The 20,164-nt window shown below is 37.6% G+C and overlaps 1 protein-coding gene across 7 annotated transcripts in view; it reads left to right on the top strand.

Annotated features, from left to right (window-relative positions):
- TBL1XR1 (TBL1X receptor 1) overlaps positions 1-20,164 on the top strand; it is a 169,788-nt gene that overhangs the window by 65,431 nt on the left and 84,193 nt on the right. The gene's annotated exons all lie outside the window — the stretch shown is intronic.

Below are 20,164 nucleotides of genomic sequence, written 5' to 3'. Positions count from 1 at the left end.
TTAAAGAAGAACTAAGTCTATGGTATCAGAGGTTAAGGAATGATGCATGTTGGAGAGTAATGAGAAATTAAGGTTTTCCACTCTGAGCTCTGTTAAGTAAGGTCTTTATAATTATGTGTGGCATTTAGAGTTGGAATAGAAAAATGACCCTCTTAGTTATTTCAGTAATAAAGTTTTAGTGAGATACATATTGGAATATAACTAGATTCACTTGGTGCAAAAATTTTGGGGGTGGGGGAGGGTGATGGTTTTTGCTTAGTTTCGTAGAGAGCTTAAGGGCTTTCTGTTGGAGATGAAGTTACCTCAAAATGACTTCTCCCAGAAATTTAATGTAAGAAATACCAAAACTTAGTGGAAAAAAAGGGCCGTTACAGGACTGTAATCAAATTACCTTGAAGAAAAATGGGTGAGGTTGACGTATAGGCCAGTTAGGCCAGTTATTGGGTATATAGGCCGAAAGAACCTTTGGAATGTTTCTGCCTGTTAGTTGATTCTGGAGCTTCTATAGACACAGTCGTTCAAATATGGCAGTTGATCTTGGGAGAAAGTTGAAGTATAAATAAAACAATTGGCAAAATTGGTGGCCAGTTGTGTATCACCATGCGGTAAATGACCATTTTTTATTCAGAGTAAATTGCAACGGTCCTATCATGTGGCAGTAAAGCAAGACAGTAAATGAATAACTGTTCTCTGTACATCTCTCTGCCTCATGATTAATAACTTTTCTACTGTCAGTGATCCATATTTATTTACCTATGTATAAATAAAATCCACAGAAGTCCTGATTACATATGAATCCAGCTATTCCTTGGAGAAATAAGCGGGGTGAGACCATATTTGAAACAGGTTCTGGGAATAAACAAATTGGGTAGAGTAGTTATATTCTTTTTTTTAAAAAAAATTTTTTTTTAAAGATTTAATTTATTTATTTGACAGAGAGAGATGACAGGTAGGCAGAGAGAGGAGGAAGCTCACTTCCTGCTGAGCAGAGAGTCCGATGCAGGTCTCTATCCCAGGACCCTGGGATCATGACCTGAGCCAGAGGCAGAGGCTTTAACCCACTGAGCCACCCAGGCACCCTGAGTAGTTATATTCTTGATCCACAGACTGCTTTTTTTTTTTTTCCCCCCCTCCAAAACCTGGCAATCCAGGTTTTTCTGAACTAATGCTTTTGAAGTCCTGTTCTTAGTGGTAAACATAAGTATCTCTTGGTTTTATAACAGTTAAGAAATTGGGATAAGACAGTTCCCATTTATTTTAATGTGCTCATTTTGTTTTTCTCTCCTACCCCCCTAGATTAATAAACCTCAGGGGATTTCTTTACTGTTCTGTCCTTAGCATTTGTAATGATACCTGGCATATGGTAGGCACTCAATAAATAGTAATCATATTGAATGAAGAGGTAATGGTATTTCAAAGCATAAAATGTAAGTAGGCCTATTAAGTAAGAGAATTTATAGATGAAGTCCTTTAAAGTTTTTCTGAAGTTTCTATTCTTAAACCTTTTCTCCTTTTGTTGATGGGCTTTGTTTCAGTCAGTGAGAGGGTGAGTATGAGAAGCTATATTTTAATTTTGTCTCGGAGTCTTAGTCATGCCTTTGGATGACAGCTCCAGGGGCACCTGGGTGGCTCAGTTGGTTAAGCGTCTGCCTTTGGCTCAGGTCCTGGGATTGAGTCCTACATCAGGGTCCTTGCTCAATGGGGAGCCTGCTTCTCCCTTTGTCCCTCTCCCTGCTTGTGCATGCACTCTCTCTCTCTCAAATAAATTCCTAAAAATAAATAAAATACTAAAAATTTAAAAAAAGACTAAAGCCAGCAATTTTTAAAAACAAGATTTTATTTATTTGACACAGAGAGAGAGAGAGAGAGAGAGTGCGCAAAGTAGGCAGAGTGGCAGGGAGAGGGAGAAGCAGGCTTTCTACTGAACAGGGAGCCTGATGCGGGGCTCGATCTCAGGACTCTGGGATTATGACCTGAGCCGAAGACAATGCACATCGATGGCGATATGCAAAAGGTAAAATTTGTTATCCCCGTAAAGAAAGTTTTTTTCCTGGCCCTGGGTGACCTAGAAAATCAGAAATTTCAATACTTTTTTTTTAATACCACAGAAGTAATGAATTCATATAATAAAATGAGAAAAAAATTGGGCTTCTTTACTAGTCCTACTTTCAGGATGTCTCTGAGTAGTGCTTAGGATACCTGTGTTTTGGTTCTTTTGGTGGTTATCATTATATATTATGTCTTCATCTATTAGCTTTAGGCACAATTTATTATTTCTCTTCAGCTTTAAAAACGAAGTGTCCTTGGTAATGTTTTAGTGAAATATGTATTCTTTAAGTAATGCCTGGGGAGATAAAATTGTTTAGATTGGCATAAAACATGCGAGTGCAATAAGAGGTTCAACGGGCAGGAGAAATACTGGGAACTGTCAGGAAAAACATCCTGTGTTTTCCTTTACTCACACACATAATACTTCTGACACACCACATGTGTGGTAATAATTTTCCCACCAACCAGTTCTCCACAGCCCCAGCTGGATGTCCTACAATTCAACTCAGTTCTGACACACTCTACAATGGAGTTAGCCTCAGATCCCATAGGGTAGGGGCTCAGTCCCATAGGGGCTGTACTTCAGATGCCAGTTGCAAGTCCCAGGCTGTTGGCTTCTGAGTGACTGGCTATGAGTTGGAGTTCCCATGACGCCCTCCTGATAATTTGATAATTGGCGAGAACTTGGAAACCACCTACATTTACCAATTCATAGTAAAATAGTATGATGAATGAATGAACATTCAGGTGGAAGGGGTGCTTGGGGCAAGTTATGGGGGAAGAAGCATAGTACTCCCATACTCTAGCTGCCTCTTCTACCCTCACAGTATCTCCATGTGTTCAGCAGTCCAGAAGCTTTCTAAATTCCATACTTTTGAGAGTTTTATGGAGGATTCATCACATAGGGGATGATCAGTCATGAACTCAGTCTCCAATCTTCCCCTTCCTGAAGGATGGTGGGTGGGCCTCACAGTTCCTGAGCTTTAAATCATGGCTTGGTCTTTTTGGTGATCAATCCTCATCCCAAAGTGTACAGGATCCCACCAAGAGTTACCTCTTTATAACAAAAGTCACTCTTAACCAATTCTCCAGCAAATTCTAAGGCATTTTGGAGTGTTGTGTCAGAAACTTGGGTCAAAGACCAAATATTGGAACAAAGACATCCCTAGTGCTTTTACTAGGAAATTAAAAAGCTTTGGAATCTCTTTGCCAGAAGTCTAGTATTTCTCTGTGTCCTCCTTACAGACGTAACTTCAGTCTAGGTATACATCTCTGACTAGAGTTAGACTTCAAGGAGATTTAGCCTCTGCCAAGTCATTCTCTGCTCAGAGAATTCTTTGGGTACTTGGAATTTGAAGTTATTCTAGAAGTTTATTTTTGCATGTATAGTATGGTTCGAACTACACTGTTCTTTTCCTCTTTATAGTGTAAAATCTGTGGTCCTTAAATAGGCTCTGAACGGGTGAATGTTCAAGAACACTTGAGAGTAAAAAGATTGAATAGTTTTGAAAGAACAGGCCTTCTATGTTGGCCTGGGATGGAACCAGTTTCTTAGAATGTGGTGTAACGGTAGTCCTCACTTGAATGTTCTACAAGAATGTCCTGAATTTCTGCCCGAGAATATGGATAAAATAAGTGGGGGGAGGGTTAAAAATTTATATACTATATAGTAAGAAATGTGTAAGAGACCATTGGCCCTAGCCTTCTAGTTTCTGATCGCTTATACTTTGCACAGTATGAAAAATAGCAAATTGATGAAGTTAGAATGTTCAGTGGTCTTGGTTGATAATTCACCTTATGCTGAACCCATTCTACTCTCCAATACTGGTTCTCTGCCCTTTGAATGAAATAACTAGTTTTGCTATATATTTCTCCCAATCAATATCATGGAAATTAAGTGGAATTTATTAAAGCTCTAATTGGGACTTGCTGACTTCTTTCAGATTAGAAAATTAGTCACTGTACTATGGAATTTGAAGTTAGACAGATTCAAATTGTTAACATCTTTATTACTACACTAGAGAAGATACATATTAATAGGATTTATAGAGCATGTTAAATTATCCAGGGTAGCAAACATTAGGGAGAACTGAGAGCTTACATTGCCTATAAGGAATTTCCTGAAATGGGAAACAACAAGTTACTTCCTATTACTTTTACAACATTTTTTTTGATATTCTATCTTAGAAGGAAAATAATTTTAGGCTACACAGATATTCATTAATTTATATGACATTCAAAACCAAAATAAAGGTACTATTTTTAAATGTGGTGTAATTACGGAAAAAGCTTAATGAAAGCCTTATTAAATTTACCCATTCATTATTTGCTGTCACCGAAAGTATCCTTCCCAGGAATTCAGTGTTGCTGTTTAGGCAGTAGTTTTATAGCTTCTCAGCTACTACTTGGAAGCCAGGGTACAGGATTAATAAACTGATACTTCTTTTAAAACATAGACATTTGATTATCCAATACCCATTATGGATGATTGGTTGTGATGTAACTTTAAAAATGAGTATTATTTTTTAGAGGCCAAAATCTTCACCCACTCTTGCTTTTGTGTCCATTCAGTAATTCTCTTTTTTTCTTATTTTATATCTAGTATTTAATCGAGACTGGATATATCATACTACTAGTAGCAGTCTGTTTAAAAACAAAGTCACATTTTTATTTTATGAAATAAACTGTTAACATTCATGAAAACAAAGTAAAGCATTCTAGACATTTAGATTGGGTGTACCGATTGATAGTTGATTTAATCAAGTCTGTGGTTCTATTAAAGGGCAGCTCATTGTGTCCTATAATACTCAAAATCTGGTAAAATGATGACTGCCATTAATTAAGTGCTTCTTATATTTCAGGTACAATTACATGCTTGATATGCATTATTTTCTTTAGTTCTTATGACAATATTCCTCTGAGTAGATTGTGTTAAAATCCTCATTTTACAGATGAGAAACAGGTTAAGAGAGATTAAATAAGCAGCCTCACGTCTGGTGCTTGTTAAGTGGTGAAGTCAGTACTCTTGGATTTGGTTCTGTTGTAGTTCTTTGTGTGGTTTCTTCCACCTTAATTCTAGAATTTGGTAAATAATGGATAAAGCTGTGGAATGGAAAGCAATGTAAATACTTACTGAGTAAGCAAATGCACTAATGTAATTGAGTAATTGTTAAAAACTAGACATTTGTGTATGACTTCTGCATTTTGTTAAGTTTGGAAATGAATGTCCTGGCATAGGATTATTAAATGCATGTGGGAAAGAGTAGAATATTTGGTATCGTTAGAGGAGAGCAAGAGTATGAAATATTCAGGTTGTTGGAGAGGGGGAAGCAAAAAGTAAAAATAGGAGGTATGAGGTAGGGATGTAATTTCACAGTAGCCACCAGTAAATCTAGAAGATCTGAAAATGCAGAACAACTCATAGTAAATGTGTAAGTGATGTGTAATATGATGTGAGGAGAAATAGCAATCTTTTTTTTTTTTTAAGATTTTATTTATTTATTTGACAGAGAGATAACAAGTAGGCAGAGAGGCAGGCAGAGAGAGGAAGGGAAGCAGGCTCCCTGCTGAGCAGAGAGAGCCCGATGCGGGGTCCATCCCAGGACCCTGGGATCATGACCTGAGCCGAAAGCAGAGGCTTTAATCCACTGAGCCACCCAGGCGCCCCGAGAAATAGCAATTTTCTCCTGAACTTCAGTTGCTGATACTTCTTCCTCTTCATTCAGTTCTCCTTTGCCTTCCCACTTTCCTCTGGCCCAAAGTAAATAGTGGGTCAAAATCAAACTGTGTACCCTAAAAAAGCAAAACTTGGGTCTTTTAAGCGTAACTGTTGTTTTTAAATTTGACTGTGCATCATAAACAGTAGTACAGCATTAAAATGTTTCATCAAGATGTGATCATTACAATAATGTGTTTAGGTTATAAAATATTTCAGAGCTGAGTGCTTGTTAAATTATTGGCCATAGTTCTTATTCTTTACCTTTGGAACAAAAATTAATCTCCCAGTATCCTGAATTTCAGATATGGTTTGCGTCAGACTAACATTTGACTTCGTTCTTCTTGAAATTGTTTTGTGAGGGAGTGAAGAACAATAGAACAATTTTATTGTCATTGATTTCTGTAGTACTGTACAAATAAGGTCTTCATTTTAACCACTAGCCCTTTTGTGAGAGGGGTACATTTATATCATGTATGTATGCTTTTTTTCTAGTCATCTAGAGTTGTAAACCTTCTAGTGAAGGGCGATGGATGTATAAAATGAATATCTATAGTGGTGATAGAGCTTAGGTGGGATATAGGGGATCTAAAATTTAGCCAGATGTTGTAGTATATCCAAAGTCATGAAGGCATAGGGAACTAAACATGTACTTGTGAATTAACAGCCTAGAGATAGAAGGTAATGGTGTTTGATGATTGGTTAGCTATAGTTGTTCCTAGGATATAAGGGAGGAGAAAGGGCCATATTTCTAGTTTGGGTGGCTGGGAGGATGGAGCCATGGATGGAGCCTGCATCTACATGCCCAGATGTAGAGAATCTAGGAATATATTAGGAATATAGGAAGAGGAACCAGTTTGGGGTGGGAGATGCATTAAGTGTATGCATAGTAACTTTGAAATGCTTTGGAGATCTCTCTGGGGAAAATAATGTCCAGTTGGATTCAAGTAACTGAAGATACTAATTTAAACAAATCCAGAGGTAGGAAGTTACAGGTTTTTTTTTTTTTTCCCCTCTTGTTTTTAGTGTGAAGAATTCAATCAGGCCTTGGTTGCCATTGCCTTGGTTGAAAAATGACTGCTGTTTCAGGAGGCATCAGGTTTAATGGGAAGAAGTGCTGCACCCATTACCTGTTCTCAGGAAAATAAAAGCTTTCCTTGCTGCCTCCTGTGGTGGGATGGCTGAGAGCCCCTGTCCCCACCCCTATTTCTGTTTAGATTCTTTTTTTCTTTTTTTCTTTTTTTTTTTTTTTCAGTTTTCCAAAATTAATTGTTTATGCACTACACCCAGTGCTCCATGCAGTACTGCCCTCTGGACTGTTTGACATGGCTACCTCCAGTCACAAGAAAGGCTGAGAAGGTGTTGATGTGGATATGTTGGTGCTTTGAACAGAATTGCCATTATGTTAGTGGAGAAGCTGAAGGCCACTAAATAGTTGTTATGTAAATAAATACATAATTAAGCAGTGGCCCAGCAAAGAGACCCACTATTGCCTCTTTCACTTCAGAATTTAAAAAATAGCAACTGAATATTCAGATAATCAAGTGCTGTTGCATTATAAATTTTGGGTGTATCCTATTAGTGTATGCCTATTAAAATATGGCATTAAAATAGGTGTATGCCTATTAAAATAACTTCAGCTTTAGATTTCATCAAAGTTGTAGGGGAGGAGATTGAGGACTACAGGTGATGGGATTCAAGGAACCAGTAGGCATTGTAGAGAGATTTAGGAAAAAGAATTGAGCAAATTTAATGATTGATAGGGCTCACAAAGGAGATAGAGGGAAGAGTCTAGGATGACGTTCAGGCTTTTGATTTGGGTGATGTTAAGCCAGAAGCAACACAGTATTTGCTGCAGAAATAGCTTTGGTGCTTTATATCTTCCAAGACTTTTTGATTAACTTCCAAAGTAGGGATGTTATGCATTTTAAAGTTCCATGCTTTCTTATGAGTACTGATAGGTAATTTAAATAAATTTAATCAAACTCAAATCAGATGAAGTTACTGATTTCTGTATATATCTGCTTTTTTTTTTTTAATTTGATTTATTTATTTTTATTTGGTAGAGAGATACAGGGAGAGAGGGAACACAAGCAGGGGGAGTGGGAGAGGGAGTAGCAGACTCCCCGCAGAGTAGGGAGCTAGATTGCTGGGCTGGATCCCAGGATCCTGGGACCATGACCTGAGCCGGTAGCAGACACTTAATGACTGAGCTACCCAGGCACCCCTGCATGTATCTGTTTTTAAACAATTAAATCCACATGGTATTTCAAGTACCTAGTTAGTTGTATGTAATATTCTAAGTCCAGAGTATTTGGGGGCTGGGTAAGGATGGGTGACAAAATGTATTATTTATTGGTTGGCTGACTTAAGCTGTCTTCTGGTGGGTGCCTATGGTCCTTGCTGTACTGATTTCACCCTGTCAGTGGCAGTAAGAGAATATGCAGCTAGATCTCTTTCTCCTAATAAAATGATAGCTTCTGTGAAAAAAATCTTTGTCATGTTGGAATCAAGGAAACTTTTGGGAAGCAAAAGCTTTGAAAAGAGACTCAGGAGGCTTAGAGGAGAGTGGTTAAGAATTTCACCTGGCATCTGATGTCTGCTTACTTGACCTCTTATTAATTGTTGATTGTGGTCTAGGAACTGCATTGAGCCTTATAGTTAACTAGTTTTTAAAACAGACACAATACAGTTGTTTATAAGATATAAATGATACTAAGTGTGCATGCAGTGCAGAGTTTCATATTTCGTTATTTTGGGGAAGAATACTTAACCTCTGGGCCTCAATTTCCTTTTGAACTCAACTGCTTTTCTTTAGCCTTGTTTAGCCTTAATATCAAACGAGATTTTCTATGCTCTTTGTAAGTTTTTTTGTAGTATGTTAGTTTGGTTTTATGTCTGTGTTGCGGTATTTCTCAGTTCAGTTCAGTCAAACCCGGTCATTAGAGGAGGTGAATCAGTCTCATAGAAACTAAGTTACAGGCCCAGGATCACTGACAGCCAGGTGTGTTGTGAGGAAAGGGTTCACCAGATGTTTTCTCCTGTGGATAAATAACTGTGGTTCAGTTTTTAGTGGTGGTTCGCTTAAAAGTGGAATGTCCAGAAGTATTCCAGGCCAACATGGGGGTATGGCACTGTGGCTGCTGACTGGTGAGCTGCATCTGGACTGGGAGTACCTGTGTGGATGGAAGGTGTGATGCATTCTTAAAGTGGAGCATGTCCTATGATGGGCTGGGTCCCTAGGAAGTTATGCCCATGAAACTCAAAATGGTATTGGTCCCTCTGTGGAGCTTGGAGAATGCAGAGGTAGCTTCCTCTGAGTCCTTGTTCCTTCCTACCTGAGTAGGGAAGTGGTGGTAGGAGGAAGAGGTGCAGAGACAGTAGCTCCCGGATTTCACATTCTGCCTACACGTCTGGCCTCATGCTACAGGATAGTCTTTTCCTGTCCTGTATCCTTGCATTTCTGAGTAAATTCAGTGGCGTTAGGTTTTGTGAGTTTGTCTAATCCAGCCTAAGTCATCAGAGTTCTTTTTATCATTAGCCCCGATTTGAGATCAAGAGGCCAGTCAGTAGTCACACACAACAGGTTTTCATCCTCTTTGTGGGAAAGATATTTTTCTCATAGTGTTGGTTTGTTCGTTCTTTCCTTCTTTCTTTCTTCCAAGATTTTATTTTATTTTTTATTTGGGAGAGAGAACATGAGTAGGGGGAGGGAGAAGAGTCAAGGAGAGGGAGAAGCAGGCTCCCACTGAGCAGGGAGCCTGATGCGGGTCTTGATCCCAAGACCCTGAGATCATGACCTGAGCTGAAGGCAGTCACTCAATCCACAGAGCCACCCAAGTGGTCCTCCTCATAATATCCTTGAAACAGTTTCTGGCTTACATTCCTTCTTAAAAAGAAGAGGTTAAGATTTTGTTGCCCTTCTCCTATCTCCACATATAGTCACCACCCACTTCTCATTTAATACTTGTTGGAATCCAGAATTATGTTTTAGGTGTGATAATAGGCACAGTTACAGAGATAATCTTTTTCTAGGAATTTACAGTGAATACAATACACAAGGTATTGAAACAAATTCAGTTAACCTTTATAGAGTCTTGCTTTGTGCATTTTCATAAATTAATCTCACTGTCTATTTTTGTTCTACTCAAGAATATTAAACACAGGGTTGGGGGGAGACCAGCGGTTCTTAAGCATTTGAGGAAGTCTTGGTCTGTATCCACATTTGTGTTTTGTTACATTTACTTAGTTTGGCATTTTAAGGTGGTGATGGCAGATAAATACACACAGTACCAGGCACAATGTAAACATTTGCTGGATATTTAAAAATTGAGCCTGTGTCTAAACTGCAGTAGAACTTAAGTGACCAGACTTTCATTTCAGTGGCATTTTTTTCTGTATGTTTTTGTTTTTGTTTTTGTATCCTGTGTCTTGAAAAAGTCCAAAGCTTTTTGATGTTAACTGGGCAAGAATGCTTGTATGAAAAATAATTGGGCTAAACAATTACAAAAGTTTTGCATGTGGTTTTTTTTTTTTTAAGATACTATTTTTTTTTTACTTGTCAGAGAGCTAGTGCACGTGTGTGCACACAAGCTGGGAGAGAGGCAGGCTCCCCGCTGAGCAGGGAGCCAGACGTGGGACTCGATCCCAAGATCTTGAGATCATGATCTGAGCCAGAATGAAGGTAGACACTTAACCAGCTGAACCACCTAGGTGTCCCTACAAAAGTTTTTTAAATTTAGCATATCTTCTTTCTCATTTGAGAGCATTTATGATGACCACCTTATTATTATAGTGCTAAAGATTTATTTTTAATTTTTTTATTTTTATTTAACAATTTTTTTTTTCAAGTAATCTCCATGCGCAACATAGGGCTCAGACCCATGACCCCAGGATCAGGAGTCTCATGGTCTACTGACTGGGCCAGCCAGGCACCCCTATAATGCTAAGTATTTAGATAAACCTGTTGTTTATGATGCCTGATATTTATCCTAAAATTATAGCTCTGTTATCTACAGGAAGTTGAGGCAAGAATGGACAGTTCAGAGAAGAAATTAAGAGTAATTGAAACGCAAATGACTTATTTGGTAAATATAGATGTTTCAGGTATGGCTTCCAACAAACAGAAAAATGACAGTAATATGACAACAGTAAGGTAAGACACATCTTCATACATGACTGCCTGCATGCAGAATGTAGAACGTACCATAGCTTCTTGAGCATCTCACAGCTCTCACTTGATATGCAGACTGATTCTGAGCATCCTACTTACTCCTGCTACCTGGGGGCACCACCCCCTCCTCCTCATGAAAAACTCCTGAATCCCTTACTCTACTTGGACTTGTTCTTTTTTCATAGCTTGTCAACTTCTACATAACACTTAATTCTAAATTATGCTGGAATTCAAATTCTGCTAGGGCAAAGATCATTATTTATTGATGTATTCTAGTAAGTTTTGTTCTGTTGTTAGTGAAGGGCTAACTTTAAAAATTAACAGTCTAGTAGAAAGGTTGATAAAACTTTTCTTCCCCTCTCATTTCCTCTTTCTTCCCACTATGGTTCTATGGTCGATAGCGGGATAACTCTTTAACAGTCAGTAAAAGCAACAGCAACAGTGACAGTTGTGCCATCAAACTTGGCTGAGAGATAAAACATAGGCTTTAAGTTATGTTGCTTTCTAATCTCCTGATGAACAATTTGGCTTTTTGATTTATTTTCTTGAGTAACTAAAGCGTCACTAATGGAGAGAGTTCATTTCTAGTATGTAGGTCGTTTGTTGATGGAATCTTTAGTTGCTTCCATGTTAAAGAACTGGGGAAAGATAAGAAAATCGACATTTTGTTTTAAATGCAGTTCTGTCTAGGGCACCTGGGTGGCTCAGTGGGCTAAAACCTCTGCCTTCGGCTCAGGTCATGATCCCAGGGTCCTGGGATCCAGTGCCGAGTCGGGCTCTCTGCTCAATAGGGAGCCTGCTTCCCTTCCCCTCTCTCTCTGCCTGCCTCTCTGCCTACTTGTGATCTCTGTCCATCAAATAAATAAATAAAATCTTAGAAAAAATTAAATAAATGCAGTTCTGTCTACAGGTAGTTTTATGAAGTTGATTTAAAAAATAATTACAAATATATAGTTTGTTTCTTTCCCGTATTAATTATATTATGACAGAGTTGTTAAAAAATGTAAAAAAAATCTTTGCAATAACATTGTAGTTCACATTACAGAAGTGATTTTTGGTGTCCAGGTGTCACTAAAGTATGTCAAAATACTAAAATAACAAGCTCATTTTCTCTTAATTTATAAATATGCATAATAGCTCTCATTTCTTCTCACCTACTCCTTGATGAACATCAGCTGGTTTGGGCAAAACTTACGGCCAACATGTTTTCCTGCTTCCATTTGCTCTAGTGAAGAGGGTTTATTTCCAGGATTAGTCTGTTACTCTGTGACTTCATTGTTCTCTTTCTTTGTTTGCTTTTTTAAGATTCTTCCCATTTTTATGATCTCATGGTAAGTCATACACGGGTTTTTTTGTTTGTTTGTTTGTTTTTGCTTAGAACCTGAATTTTTTCTTTCAATACTGTAGTATTCATAACCCTTTCATGTCCTTTTAAACGAAGCATTTATAATATATTAGTATTATTTGTGAAAACATCTTTAGGGACTTGATAGGGTTGGTGCACTTTTATTTTTAAATCATTGTTGTCACTGTTTTATGATAAACTGAACTCTGTTCATACTGGTTAGGATATCAAATACACTATCTGTGTAGTTTTATACAACAGCTTCATTTTACAGATGAAGGCACGCTTATGATTATATGAGTATGATATGAAAGAACCGAACTCTTAAATAGAAAGAGTAGCTGTTCTTTCCATTCTACTTCTGCTGTCCTTTAAGTGTCTGAAGATTGATCACAGACAACTACTCAAGTTTTAATACTTTTTTTAATTGAACTTCATTGTTCCTGTATGGCGTCACATAGATATTTGAATGCTTTAGAAAATTTCTTTCCCATAGAATGGTTATGTGGTTTGAGTAGAGAATGCTTGAATAATCTGTTTTTTACTTCGTCTGTTAGTGTGTTTTTTTTTTTTTTTTTTTTTTTAATATATCTTAGGTCATTTAACCTAGTAGATTTATGCTTCATCCTGGATCGGTAGACTTTTGGACAGTTTTCGGAATTATTTCAGTAGCCAACATAGTATATTGCTTGTTGCCCTGTGCGTGTTATGTGTATGAATAGTTTCACTGGAAAAAGTAATACCCATTCCTTCATGTATCCTCTGTGGCTGCTTTTGCATTATAATAGCGGAGTTGAGTAGTTGTGACAGAGATGATGTGGCTTGCTAATCCAAAAATACTTAACTTTCTGGCCAGGTTTGCCAGCCTCTAGACCATTGCTGAGGAAGGGCTAAAAAGTTAGATTAAGCAGTTGTAGTATTCATTTAGTTGCAGTCTGTACTTTATTTTAACTTGAGTGGTGGGCAGTGAAAGGAGAGTTGTCTTCTGTATTGAAATAAATAAATTGAAATTACTTAAGAAAAGTGGTTTTCTTTCTTTTCATGACCCCTAGAGGGTGTGTGTGTGTGTGTGTGTGTGTGTGTGTGTATATATCTGTATCCCTTTCTCTGTATTTGTGTGTCCTGAGTGGATCAGGCAGACAACATGGCTTGTATTTGCTTGTTTAAATGTTTCATTTTAAATTTGGTAAAAATAGTTAAATGGAAACCAGTTTGGCAAACCAACATCAGATAACAGTTTAACATATTTTAGAATTATAAATACATCATTTGTCATATGTTTAGAGTAAATTAAATTAAGAGAAAGGATAGTCAGCCCTGATTTCTTTAAGGATGGTATTCCTGATACTTTTTTTTTTTTTTTGATAGAAACATTGTAATTAAATGAGCTTGTTTTGATTTACTGAAGGCAAAACACTTATTGGTACTGTCTAGATTATAACAATCTTTGAAATACAAGCTCAGAGCAGCCAGTTTCTATGTTTTTTTTATGTGAAAATCTGTAAGGAAATACTTTTAGTAAAGACAAATAAGACTGACTTTTACATCCTTCAGTAGTAAATAGAAATAACAACATTTAAAAATTCTCAACCTAATATCTAGTTTAATATAATGTACATACATTTATTTTCTCTGTGCTCAAAAGACTTCAGAATGACAATTTTATTTTATTTATTTATTTTGGGGGGGGGAGAGAGAGAAGGGGGGAGGGGCAGATGGACAGGAGAGAGAATCTCCAGCAGGCTCCAAGCCCAACAGGAGCCCACGTGGAGCTCTATCCCATGGCCCTGAGATCATGCGCTGAGCCCACAGTCTAGAGTCAGATGCTTAACTGACTGAGCCACCCAGCCACCTCACAATGACAGCTTTCATTTAAGTAATTATCTGCTGGCATGTTTTTAATTAAACAAAAGTTAAGTTTATCCTTTTCTATTACAAAGTGGAAGCTGAAGATTAAGTTTTCAGGTGTGATTGAGAGGCTCTGTTTCACTGAGACAGAGGGTCAGGTGTATTCATTTCATCACTGGGTGTTATCACACTAGTAATGTGTGCTCATTGTCACTGTGTGGTCACACAGGACAACTGCCGTGTTTGGTCACACTCCAGATCTGTTCTAACCTAAATGTTTTATCAATGTTTGTTTGTTTGTTTCTTTTTTTTTTTTTTTTGAGGAGTAATGCTGTTATAAATGAACTCATGAAAGATCTAATGTATTAACAGGACTCTCCAGTCACAGTAGTACATAGCACAGCAGAATATGAATGGGGAGTTTGTACCCTGCATAGAAGTGTGCAGCCAAGGGAGCAAGTGGGTGCTCACATCTGGGCCACCAGTGTCAGCTACGATGTTTCTCTGGTGTGGCACTATGTCATTTCAGAGGGAGGGGCTCCTCTTACGTGTGTGTGTGTGTGTATGTGTGTTTTTAAGATTTTATTTATTTATTTGACAGATGACAAGTAGGCAGAGAGGTGGCGGGAGGGGGGGCTGGCGGGCGGGAAGCAGGCTCCCTGCTGAGCAGAAAGCCTGATGTAGGTCTTGATCCCAGGACCCTGGGATCATGACCTGAGCTGAAGGCAGAGGCTTAATCTACACTGAGCCACCCAGGCACCCCTTTACTTATATATATTATTTTAAAAATGATTGCATGTGAATCTTAAAACAAGCACTGTTTAGCACTTTACAAATATTAAGTTATTCAACTCTTAAAACAATTTATTTTCCATATGTGAAAACTGAGGTACCAGAAGGTTAAGTAACTTGCCTTTGATGGGCTAGTATGCTGCGTTTCTGAGCCTGGAAGTCCAGCCCAATCTGTGTGGCTCCACAGCACAGGCTCTTTAACACCCTCTGCTGTAGTACAGCCTCCCCCCCGCCCCCCCCTTCTTAAGTTGTCCTCCTGGAGTCTAACTTGCACAGAGGTGGCTACAGAAGCTACTGATGGGCCTAATAATACACTTGAAAGCCTAGTGGGAAGGAATTGGACAGGGCACATGTATGACCCCTTACCATGTGGCACTGTAGTAACATTCGTGCTGAGTGATATATATAGGTTTTGTTCGAACATTTCAATTGATACCATGTGGCACTGTAGTAACATTCGTGCTGAGTGATATATATAGGTTTTGTTCGAACATTTCAATTGATTTGTGTGACAGTTTTCCTTCATATTGAGCAGAAAAAAAAAAAACTTTCCATAATTCCTACCTACTACTTACAGTACTGTCACATAAAGAGTCTCACTCGGGAAACTCTTTATCTAAATTTAAGTATCAGCATTGCTCCTTTTGTGCTTTTAAAATGATAACTTTTCTGTCTTGTAGTCTTTTTACTGGGTCTCTTTCTAAGAAGTCTTCACTATTGTCCTTTCTTTCCTAATTCATTTTTAGGGAGAGAGGTTGAATTTATCTTTTGTTTCTTATGGTTAACCTTAAAATCATTACAGTATGGTTCCCAGCCTAGTTCTGAGGAGTAGTCACTTTGCAGTGCTAATATTTGAAAGAACGGATCCCCCCATTCTACCCCACCTCCTCATCCCGCCCATAGATTACTAGACTCTGACTAGTAAAACCCCGTTCTGCCCTTTCTTGCCACAAAGTCCAGTGTTTTGTTTTTTTAAGATTTTATTTATTTTTTGACAGACATCACAGGTAGGCAGAGAGGGGGAGAAGTAGGCTCCCTGCTGAGCAGAGAGCCTGATGGGAACCTTGATCCCAGGGCCTTGAGATCCTGACCTGAGCAGAGACTTAACCCACTGAGCTACCCAGGCTCTGAGTCCAGTGATTTTTATCCCCAACTAGAATCACCTGAGGAACTTTTCATGTACCTGATGTGCAAATTTTACTCTAGGCCAGTTATATCTGAGTGAGGGACCTGCTGTGTCACAATTATGTTAGATTCTGGAACAATCTTTCTGTTAATCAAAGACCCAACGTCCCTGGCAGAACTGTTTCATTTCTGCTGGGAATGTATTGTTCAGCAGAATGATTTTTGTGTTGTCCTAATTTAGCTGTTCAAATTCTTGGTATCTTGAATCAAATATTCAATCTTTGGGAAGAGTGAGAAACTGAATAAGATGTAGGAATTGTATCAGTTTTTTCTTCTAACTGGCCAGGTGCTGAGGTACTTACCTACCTTCATATGTGGTCACAGGCAAAGTTTGATTTTTCTTATGCATTCTGTTACTTCTTAGATCCTGAACTATTCCTATTGCCTTTTGTCACCCCTCTACTTGTTTCTTTCTCTGAAACTTAAAAAATAAAAAGTTGAGCTGTTATCAGCTTTGTGTTAAGAAGAAAACAGTGTCAGGTCTGTCATGTTTTTAAGGCATTATAAATTAAAAGTTGCACAATTAATTTAGTAGCAGTTTTTTTGGAAAAGGAAATTATAGTTTCTTTGTTGATATGTTCACTTTTTAAAGCAACTAACAATAGTGCTTATTTATCCGTATGTTTTATATCACCTTTCTAGTATCACAACTCAAGTTTGAATCTAAGCCTTTTCACATGTTCACATTCTCTTCACGTTTTGAAAGTTAGTGAACTGGAAGCATTTGATGGGTAGATGTCGTGCCTGAAAAATAAATTGGACTTTCATTAACACTTGAAACTGCCCAAACTAAACTTTAATTTTAAAAACTTTGTGGCTTTCTCTAATTGAATTTGTGTTTTTATGGTCTTTAACTGGATTGCTTACTCTTTGACAGGCAGATTTCAAGGTACTTGATAGCTATCTTCTTCTTCTTCTTTTTTTTTTTTAAAGATTTTATTTATTTATTTGACAGAGAGAGATCACAGTAGACAGAGAGGCAGGCAGAGAGAGAGAGAGAGGGAAGCAGGCTCCCTGCTGAGCAGAGAGCCTGATGCGGGACTGGATCCCAGGACCCTGAGATCATGACCTGAGCCGAAGGCAGCGCTTAACCCACTGAGCCACCCAGGTGCTCCGATAGCTGTCTTATTCTTGCACAGTAATTTTTTTAAATGTAAATTTAATACAGAATTCAGCTGCATATGATGCAACCAATGAAACTAACCCAACTGACGTAAGTAATAATAGGACAATTAGACACTAGTGCATGTTTAAGTTGCTTTTGATATGATTTTGTGGTATTGAGTATATCTAATTTTTAGGAAAATGGGATCATAATATATAGCTTTTGATTCCATTTTTCTTGAGTCACCTAAATAACAAAAGGAAGTGGAAAATCATAGCCAGTGATGGCAGAGCTATTTGATCTGTACCATTCTGCCTTTTACTCTGACCTCAAGGTTGGTTTCCTTAAGATATTCTTCTGTGGTTTCCTTAAGATATTCTTCTGTTAAGGCTCTTTCCCCCTTTCCACTAGCTTCATCATCTGGATTCCCAGAATATTATCAGTGTACGTGATTGGGTGGGAGATAAAAATGGGGAGAGGAGAGCGCAGACATCCAGACGCTTAGTGGCCTTGATGAATGAATGCTTAGTATGTTACTAGGAATTGCCATATGGAGGAAAACAGCTAATAAAGTCTTTAGTGAAACGGATTAGTGGAATTGAGAAGATACAGTTGAAAGTTTTTGTTTTACAAATATATATATATTTTTTTATTGTTCCAAATATATATATATATATATATATATATTTTTTTTTTTTTTTTTTGTAATTACTTTTTGTTGTGTTTTCAGTCATGTGCTAAGCAATTTAATTTGGGCTTTATCTGTGACATTTCTTTTGCCAAGAAATTCATTTAATAAACATTTTCTTAGCAGATTAATTATGTTAGGATTCTTACGTTTTTCTCTTAATTCCTGGAATGATTCCCCAAATTCTCCACAAATTTAAATTCATTTGTAATTTCTATTTGTTAAGGATACGAGGTACAGTTTCTTGAATTTGTTTCTGGTTACTAGGTTCTAGATTAGATTATGTTGCTACACTAAATTATAAGCACATTTTTGTTTTGCTTGTATCTTTCCTTGGGGGAAAGAACCATAATCCATTAAGTTCTCAAGCGTAATAATTTTTTTAATGATTTTATTTATTTATGTGACAGAGATCCCAAGTAGGCAGAGAGGCAGGCAGAGAGAGAGCGAAGGAAGCAGGCTCCTTGCTGAGCACAGAGCCTGATGCGGAGCTCCATCCCAGGACGCTGGGATTATGACCTGAGCCGAAGGCAGAGGCTTTAACCCACTGAGCCACCCAGGCACCCCTCAAGCGTAATAATTTTGAAGATTAGTGAGAATATACTGTTGTGCTGTTTTAAAAAGATTTTTGCATCTTAAAAAAAAAATTCTCCTAATTATGTGTAGGGGGTAGATTTTAGATGTCTGCTGAGTTAGTGTCTATTTCTGTGCTGAAATTCTATTCTGAAATTAATACTTCCATCTGCTTCAGGTAAAATGTCCTGAAGTATAGATTGTAAAAGCAAAGCTTTGTATTTGGATACAGAACCAAAGCCTACACACATTTATTGCATTACAAGAAGTAAAGCAAATGGGTTTAGTTTATGTAGTACACAAAGTAGTTGCTGATTTTAACACTAATTTTATAATGTGACTGGTCACGTGCTCTTTGAGTTTTCTTTTAATGGCTAAATATCAGCCTTTATTTGCTACTTCCTAGAAGTGGTACTAAAATTACTGGTAATAGCCAGGCTTTCCTAAACATTTTTAAAACAAAAATCCACTGTAAGTTGTCCCTACCAATATAATTAATTTGTGCTGTAATAGTTTCTATTGTGTTTTATTTTCAAATACATGCATACCTATTCCTATGTTATATTATTAATAATACAATACTTAGTCAACTTATGGATCTTAAGAACTGTGTATTTTCTGTTCACTATTCTTAGGGCTTTTGTGGTACAGCAGGGTGAACAAGTAAGTCCCTGGTCTCAAGAGGTCTGGTAGGGGAGGCACGATAAGAGTATATGGCACTACACAGGTGTAATAAAGGAGGCACATATGTGTCTCGGTAGTGGGGTAAATAATCAAGGGAGAAAGCAGATTTGGGCTGAGCCTCAAAAGAGATGGACTAGGTTTGTGGCCAGAATGATAGTAGAAGGTAATTTCTGCAATGAATGAGTTACGTCATGGCAGTCAAAGTGGCAGAAAACGGAGAGATTGGTGACATTCTATGGTGAAGATTAGGAGATGTGCGGTAAGTGTGATTATAAAGGCAAGTGTAATGGATACACATTTTGGCAGAGAGAGCACCCTCGTAATGAAAATAAGTATCCTTTGGAGTACAGGGCTCGATTAGTCTCTTTTTGTATTTTTAAACTTGAATTACTTTAGTACAAATAGTTTCAATATATATTCTGTCAGATTATCTTAAAAACACCTTATATTTTTGTAATCTTTTTGTAGGATATATAATTCTATCTTTTAAAATTCAAACAATTCATTTTACAAGCTGAAGAATTGTGTGATATGCTTTATAAATGCACAAAATGGCCAGGGCTTGGCTAAATGAGTTGACTAGGAAAACCAAAATGTAGAACCCAAATATGTAGAAACCAAAATATGGCCCAGGCAATATCAGATCATATTATATCATATATCTATATTTTTGAAATCCTTCTGTTTTAGGGGCACCTGGGAGGCTCAGTTGGTTAAGTGTCTGACTGTTGGTCTCAGCTCAGGTCATGATCTTGGTCTTGAGGTTGAGCCTCATGTCCAGTTCCATGCCCAGTAGGGAGTCTGCTGGAGATTCTCTCGTTCTGTCTCTCCTCCTACTCACAAAATCAGTCTTTCTGTGGAATAAAGAAATAAGGTTTTTTTAAAAAAGGAAATTCCTCCGTTTTTCAGATTGTGTTGTGTGTGCAAATGGGTGTACCTGTTGACATATTGCTTTCCACCAATTTATTTACCCTTCAAATCTTAGAATCAGATATTTATTTAACTAC

The sequence above is a fragment of the Mustela putorius genome, unplaced genomic scaffold (genome assembly GCF_011764305.1).
Source record: "Mustela putorius furo isolate JIRA1106 unplaced genomic scaffold, ASM1176430v1.1 tig00003834_pilon_pilon_pilon, whole genome shotgun sequence".
Taxonomy (NCBI): Eukaryota; Metazoa; Chordata; class Mammalia; order Carnivora; family Mustelidae; genus Mustela; species Mustela putorius.
Note: the sequence above shows the minus strand (reverse complement) of the source record. Positions and strands in the feature narration are given on the sequence as shown.